Below are 7520 nucleotides of genomic sequence, written 5' to 3'. Positions count from 1 at the left end.
AAAATGATCAAAATATGTTTTCAGGAGTACAGTAGATGCATTATCATGGTACATTGAGAAAACTGGCACTGAGAGTTTAACTGAATCAAAGATGTTCACACAAAAAGGGTACTTGGGATTGAAATCAGGAGCTGACCAATTTCAAATTTCATGCTTGCTACTTATTTTTTTCTCTAATACTCACTTTCCTCACCTTTGAATGGCAATAATTACATGTGTTTATGAGGACATACCTATGAATTTTCTAATGGGTCCAGGCAATCAGTGAGTAGTTGATAATGCTTTTATTATCTTAATAGGAGTCAGAGAAAATTGAGAATGTTTATTGTCACATACACATACATTCTATCCCTCTCTCTTTCTCCCTCTCTCTCTGTCTCATACCCACCCACAGACACACATGTGCACAAGCACAGAAACACACAGCTGCTTTCTGAAAGATCATGGCAAGTAATGCAACTCCCGCTTTTCCTGTTTGGGCCGTTGGAATGTGTCCTGGTGCTTAGAAAGACCAGGAACAAAGAGGAATCCCAGAGAAACAGAGCCATGGCCTAGTTGCATGGTGGCTGCAAGAATCTGCTGGGGATCATGTGACCTCTGTGGGGACCAAGTGACCCTTGCACTCAAGTCCGTGTCTTATCTTCAGCAGCATCTCCATGAGCAAGTCCTAAACATGACCCAGTGTTCCAGTGACCTTCAGGTCTCTGGGCAAAGGGCCAAATGATCCCCCTCAGATGTCATCTTCCAGAGAAGAATGGTAGTTCACAGAAGCATATATTTTCTGAAAAACAATTCATTTATTGTAGACTTGCAACTGGAATGAAATGTTTGTAGTGTCCTTCCTACTCTGTTGCCTACCCCAAAACCATAACCAAATCTCCTAGAAGGCTGCAAGTGGTTTTTGTCTGAATTACAGTTTTTCTAAATAGAGACCTAACAGGAATTAGGCATATAAGCTCCTATAGGATGTGTAGATGGAAGGCAATCATCAAGTAATCTTGGAAATTTCCATCTGTGCCCTGGATATAGACAACCCCCTGCAGGTGAGGAATGAAGCTCAGTAGGCATTGTAGGGTCAGGAGAAGGGTCAGCCTCACAGAATTAAGGAACGCACCAGAATGTGGAAATGAAAATTGAGACATGCCTGAGACCTAGAGGAAACCACGCAGGCTGTGAAGGATCACTCCTATAATGGATCTACTGCTACTTGATTCCTTAAGTGAGACTGATAGCTAGAATATACACTTCATAAAAATTTCTTCACTTAAGCAGCTCTGGGTCTTCCCAGACATAACTGAACTAGTTTTCAGTCAGTCTAATTTTAGAAGCTTACACTTTGCATCTGGTTCCCTGAAGAATATTAACCAAACCTTCTCAGTTTTGCTTACTGGAATAAAAACCTCAAAGCAAAACCAAACAGAATGGTATCAGGAGTATCTTGTGACCCAGGAAATCTGTAACTTACCTCAGAGGATAAAAACCTTGATATCCTTGAGTGCTCACTGAGAAAGGAGTCATGGAGACTGGCATGTAAGCACCTGCACAACACTTTCTAAACTCTGACTTCTTTGGTGCTGAAACCAAGGACAAGGTGAATGTGCTTGAGAGAACACAGGCCTGAGAAATTGCATGTATCCTCCTCACAAGGCCCCTGGAATATCTAGTCCTCACTATGTTTGTTTTTTTACTTGTTTTACTTCTCCCTTAGCCCTCTCCTTTGCCTATAAAAACCCTGGCTCCCATTCTCACTTTGAACAGGTTTTGGGAAGATCCCCCAGTTCCTTGCTTGTGCACTCACATAAATCACCTTCTCACAGAGACCTGTATCTCCTTGTGGCACAGGACTGGGAGCGGAGGGGCCTTCTGTTGGAAATGCCCCTGCACAGGGTAACAAGATCCCAGAGATTCTGTTTGGTGGTGCTAAGTTCACAGCGGTTTTCTTTCTGTTGCTCACAGCTGCAAGTCTCCTGACCACAGTTCTCAGCCCACTTTCATGTCATGATTTTTCACTTAGCTGTGTTCCAAGTGGTGTCCCAACTTGGGTTACCATGTTTGAGCATGAAAGTTGATGTTTTATGAAATAAAAAAATAAATTACCTTGGCAACAAGCATCTTGGTATTTCTCAGGTACTTGTGCTAAAATCATCAGATCATGACACAGAAAGGAAATTGGGAAGGGGAAGGTTAGAATAACAAGTTAGGAGAGGCAGGGCAAGATGGTGTCTGAGTGAGTGCACCTTACAGTCTCTCCTGCAAAGAGGTGGCCAAGTGGGGATGGGGTCTTGCCAGAGTGGGCTGTCTTGGGGGCTTGCAGGGTGGAGGGTGTGTGGATGTTGATTTGGAGAGACAGTAACAGAGGTGCCATTTGCTAAAGGTAGAATTGTGGGTTACAAGTACAGAGGTTGGAAGCTGTGGGCTGGTGGGACCCTTCCCTCTGGGGCTGGCAGCTGCGGTATGCCCTGAGAACTGTCGGTTGTGCAGCAGTATTCCTGGGCCCCATGGTCCCTGGATGTGTGGTGCCCAGGTCAGTGTCCCCTGAGGCCCCATAGCCCGTGTTCCACGGACCTTCATACCCTGGGTTTGCAGTGTCCCAGATTTTCCTTTCCCTAGTCCAGCACTCCTGGAGGTCTGGGATTGCCCTAGCCCTCCAGTTTTGGACTGATTCTGTGGGTGGGAGGGATTTGGTGGGGGGTGCAGCAGGGGGGCCTGGCTAATATGGGTTCAATATTCTGGTGATGCCCCCCACTTCTGTTCTTTTTATTTTTCCACTTGGAGGAGCATACCGGCTAGCTTGGGGAGAGCCTGGGAAGAAAGGAGTGGCGAATCTGCTGAGAAAGCCTATTCACCTAAATACCCTGGGATAGGAAACTTGGTCTGGGAGAAGGTGGACTCAGAAAATCAACTAGCCCTCTTGTAGCACACCTTAAGGAGAGGGACTGAAGGAGGTGCATTCCAAGCTTCCAATAGCATACTTGGGGTTCCTGGTGAGCTGTGGGTGCTCTCTCTCTGGAAATTAAGTCATTGTTTTCTGTGTGGAGCTGGTTCAACAAGAACCCTCTCGAATCTCCTACCAGACCTCTCAGGTAGCTTTCCTGCTGCCCTGGAAGAGAAGTGAGAAGGGAGAAAGGCCAAATGTCAGATTCCTAAGCATTTTATTTAACTGAAAAGAGGATTCCCTTGCTCGAAGCTTTGTCTGATATTTTCATGGTTTTGGTTTTTTCCTTCCTCTTTATCCCCTGAAGGCCCTTTTTTGTTTTTCTTTTTCTCTCTTTTTCTTCTTGTTGCTTGCTTCCCCCTCCCTTTTGTCCCTTTTTTCCTTTTCTTTCTTTCTCTTCTTTTTTATTCTTTTTATATTAGGTGCTGCAGGGAGCACTTCACATTTGCTGTATTTCTTCATCCTCAACTTTCTCTTTTCTGTGTGTATTGATTTTGGCCACCTACACTATCCCCTTTCCTCTACATCTTTCTATCCTCCATCATTTATTGTTTCCCTTACATTACACCTCTCTTTGTTTGCCCCCTTATTTTTCTGACTTTTTATTTCTAATACCTTTGTTCTGTTTTCTGTCTTATATTCACTCTTTATATTATTGTCCTTTCTTTTCTCTTTCCATCTCTCCTGAACACAGTGGCCTTTTAATTCACACTATATTCCTCCCCATATTCAGTTTCTGTCTCATTATACATTCTCTGCTTTACTTACTGTTATAACTCTACAGAGCTTACATGAATCTAATATCCATCCTCCTAGATCTCACATGTTTCTTCTGTTAATACTTACTATAGTAGTATATCAATACTACTATTATTCATTTTCTTTTCTTACTCCTTTTGCTTTCTCTGGCCCTAATGTTTTCCTTCAAGTGAACTTAGACAACAACAAGGAAATAGAATAAGAAGAACAAAGTGACAAAGAGAAGACTTAACACACACAAAAACAACTAATTAAACCCCTCCACAAAGAAGCTAAGCAACTGATTAAACCTGTCAAGATAAAATGATGACCAGACAGCAACAAAAAACCACAAACCAAACCAATAATCAGGAAAACATGCACCAATCCAATGAACACAGTAAAAAGCAGGAAGAGGAGCAGAACATAGAACAAGTAATTAAAGCTCTTGAAACATATTTTAGGGACCAATTCAATGAAGAGAAGGAAGAGATTAAGAATATGAAAAGAACACTTGGAGAGAATACAGAAGAAATTGATATACACAAAAAGATAATGGATATGATGGTGATGAACAGCACAATTCAAGAAATCAAAAATACACTCTCAGCAAATAACAGAAGACTCAAAGAGGCAGAGGAGAGAATTAGTGATATGGAAGACAGTACATCTGAAATCAAAGAGATAGTAGAACTGATGGATAAAAAGATAGAAAAAATCCAGCAGGGACTGAGGAAATTGAATGATGAGGCAAAACACACAAACATACACATTATAGGTATCCTAGAAGGAGGAGAAGGGAAAGGGGACAGAAGGGGTGATGGAGGAAATAAAGGCTGAAAACTTCCCAAACCTATTGAGGGAAATGGATGTACATTATTCAGGAAGAACAACACACCCCAAACAGCATACATCTCAACAGGCTTACCCCAAGACATACACTTGTCAAATTATCCAATAATCAAGACAAAGTGAAAACACTAAAAGTAGCAAGAGAAAAGAGAGCCATCACATGCAAAGGAGGCTCCATAACATTAAGCACTGATTTCTCATCTGAAACCATGGAGGCAAGAAGGCAGTGGTATGACATAGTCAAGGTCCTAAAAGAAAAAAATTTCCAACCAAGAATACTCTACCCAACAAAGTTAGCATTCAAAAATGATGGTGAGTTCAAAATATTTACAGATAAACAGAAACTAAGAGAGTATGCCAACAAGAATCCTGCCCTTCAAGAAATACTAAAGGGAGTTCTGCAGGAAGAAAGAAAAAACCAAGAAAGACAGAGTTGGAGCAGAGTGTAAGAGCAACAAAAAAGACAAACACAGATAAAATCAAACAAAATATGACAAACACAAATCCAAAGAAAATATGGCTAACATAAGAAATTCCATGAAAATATTAACACTGAATGTCAATCAATTAAACTCACCTGTCAAGAGACTCAGACTGGAAGATTGGATAAGGAACTATGAACCATCTATATGCTCTCTACAAGAAGCGCATCTCAGACCAAGGGATTCAAGGAGGTTGAAAGTGAATGGTTGAAAAACAATCTTACAAACAAACAATGGCCAAAAAAGGGCAGGAGTAGCTATATTAATATCAGACAAAATAGACTTTAAATGCAAAACAATAGTGAGAGACAAAGATGGACACAACATATTAGTGAAAGGGATAATCTTTCAAGAAGAAAGAACAATCAAACATTTATGCTCCTAACAAGGGAGACTTGAAATATGTGAGGAAACACTGGACAAACTAAGTGAAGGAATAGATGCTTCTACAATTATAGTGGGGGACTTTAATACACCACTATCAACTTTGGACAGAACATCTCAAAAGAGAATCAATAAAGAAGCAAAGACTTTTGAACAATATATTAGAGGAGCTGGACCTAACAGACATATATGGAACATTATACTCAAATATAGTAGGATATACATTCTGCTCAAGTGCACATGGATCATTCTCCAAGATAGACCACATGCTAGGCCACAGAAAAAGTCTCAATGAATTCAGAAAGATTGACATCATACAAAATAATTCTCTGACCACAGTGGAATGAAGCTGGAAATCTGCTAGGGCCAGGGACCTAGATTTGGCACCAAGAATGGAACTTAAACAACACACCCTTATAAAAACAGTGGGTCAAGGAGGAAATCCCAAAAGAAATTAATAACTACCTTGAAACTATTGAAAATGATAACACAACATACCCGAGCTTATGGGATGCAACAAAAGCAGTACTGAGAGGGAAATTTATGGCCATAAATTCATACATCAAAAAAGAAGAGCTAAAATTGAAGAACTAACTGCACACTTGGAGGAATTAGTAAAAAAAACCAACAAACTAATTCCAAAGGAAGAAGAAAGAAAGACATAACAAAGATAAGAGCAGAACTAAATGAAATAGAAAATAAGAAAGCACTTGAAAAAATAAAACCAAGAGCTGGTTCTTTGAGAATATCAATAAAATTGACAAACCCTTAGCTAGACTAACAAAGAAAAAAGGAGAGAAGATGCAATACACAAAATAAGAAAGGAGAAAGGAGATATCACCACTGACCCCACAGAAATAAAGACTATCATGAGAGGATACTTTGAAAACTATATTCCAACAAGAAGGACAATTTAGAGGAAATGGACAAATTCCTAGAAACAATAAGCAGTCTACATTGACAAAAGAGGAAATTGATGATCTCACCAAACCAAACACAAGTAAAGAGATAGAATCAGTCATTAAAACCTCCCAACTAAGAAGAGCCCTGGGCCAGACAGCTTCACAGGTGATTCCACCAAACATTCCAGAAAGAACTAACACCAATCTTTCTTAAATCTTCCAAGAAATTGAAATAGAAGGAACATTGCCTAATTCATTCTATTATGCCAAGATTACTCTGGTACCAAAGCCAAACAAAGACACCACAATAAAGGAAAATTACACACCAATCTCTGAAATGAACATAGACGTGAAAATCCTCAACAAAATACTTGCTAATCGTATTCAACAACACATGACCAAGTGGGATTCATTCCTGGTATGCAAGGATGGTTCAACATAAGAAACTCAATTAATGTAATATATCATATAAAAGATTGAAGGGGGGTGGCAGACTTGACCCAGTGTTTAGGGCATCCATCTACCACATGGGAGGTCCGTGGTTCAAACCCTGGGCCTCCTTGATTTGTGTGGAGCTGGACCATGTGCAGTGTTGATGCACACAAGGAGTGCCATGCCATGCAGGGATGTCCCCCACATAGGGGAGCCCCATGCACAAGGAGTGTACCCCATAAGGAGAGCCGCCCAGCATGAAAGAAAGCGCAGGCTGCCCAGGAATGGTGCCGCACACATGAAGAACTGACACAACAAGATGGCACAACAAAAAGAAAAAAGATTCCCATGTTGCTGACAACAACAGAAGTGGACAAAGAAGATGCAGCAAATAGACACAGAGAACAGACAACCAGTGTGGTGGGGGGAGGGGAGAGAAATAAATAAATAAATCTTAAAAAAAACAAACCACAGCTAACATCATTTACAATGGTGAAATCCTAAAATCTTTCCCTCTAAGATCAGGAACAAGACAAGGATGCCCATTATCACCCATTCTGTGTAACATAGTCTTAGAAGTACTTGTTCAAGCACTGAGGCAATCACCAGACATAAAACGCATCCAAATTGGAAAGAAAGAAGTCAAAATTTCACTATTTGCAGATAATGTGATCCTATACATAGAAAACCCCGAGGAGTCTACAAGAAAGCTTCTAGAACTTATAAATGAGTTCAGTAAAGCCACAGGTTACAAGATCAATGCGCAAAAAAGTCAGTAGCATTTCTATACACCAA

At 40.6% G+C, this 7520-nt stretch overlaps 1 long non-coding RNA gene across 3 annotated transcripts in view; it reads right to left on the bottom strand.

Annotated features, from left to right (window-relative positions):
• Window positions 1-302: 302 nt before the first annotated feature.
• Window positions 303-7520, bottom strand: part of LOC131279248 (uncharacterized) — an 85544-nt gene continuing 78326 nt past the window's right edge. For all 3 annotated transcript variants that reach the window (XR_009186655.2, XR_009186653.2, XR_009186654.2), the window contains exons 5-6: window positions 2923-3100; window positions 303-781 (exon numbers count right to left, since the gene is read on the bottom strand). This is a non-coding gene — a long non-coding RNA (uncharacterized lncRNA). The remainder of the gene's footprint in view (window positions 782-2922; window positions 3101-7520) is intronic.

This window comes from Dasypus novemcinctus, chromosome 7 (assembly GCF_030445035.2).
Source record: "Dasypus novemcinctus isolate mDasNov1 chromosome 7, mDasNov1.1.hap2, whole genome shotgun sequence".
In the NCBI taxonomy this organism is placed as follows: domain Eukaryota; kingdom Metazoa; phylum Chordata; class Mammalia; order Cingulata; family Dasypodidae; genus Dasypus; species Dasypus novemcinctus.
Note: the sequence above shows the minus strand (reverse complement) of the source record. Positions and strands in the feature narration are given on the sequence as shown.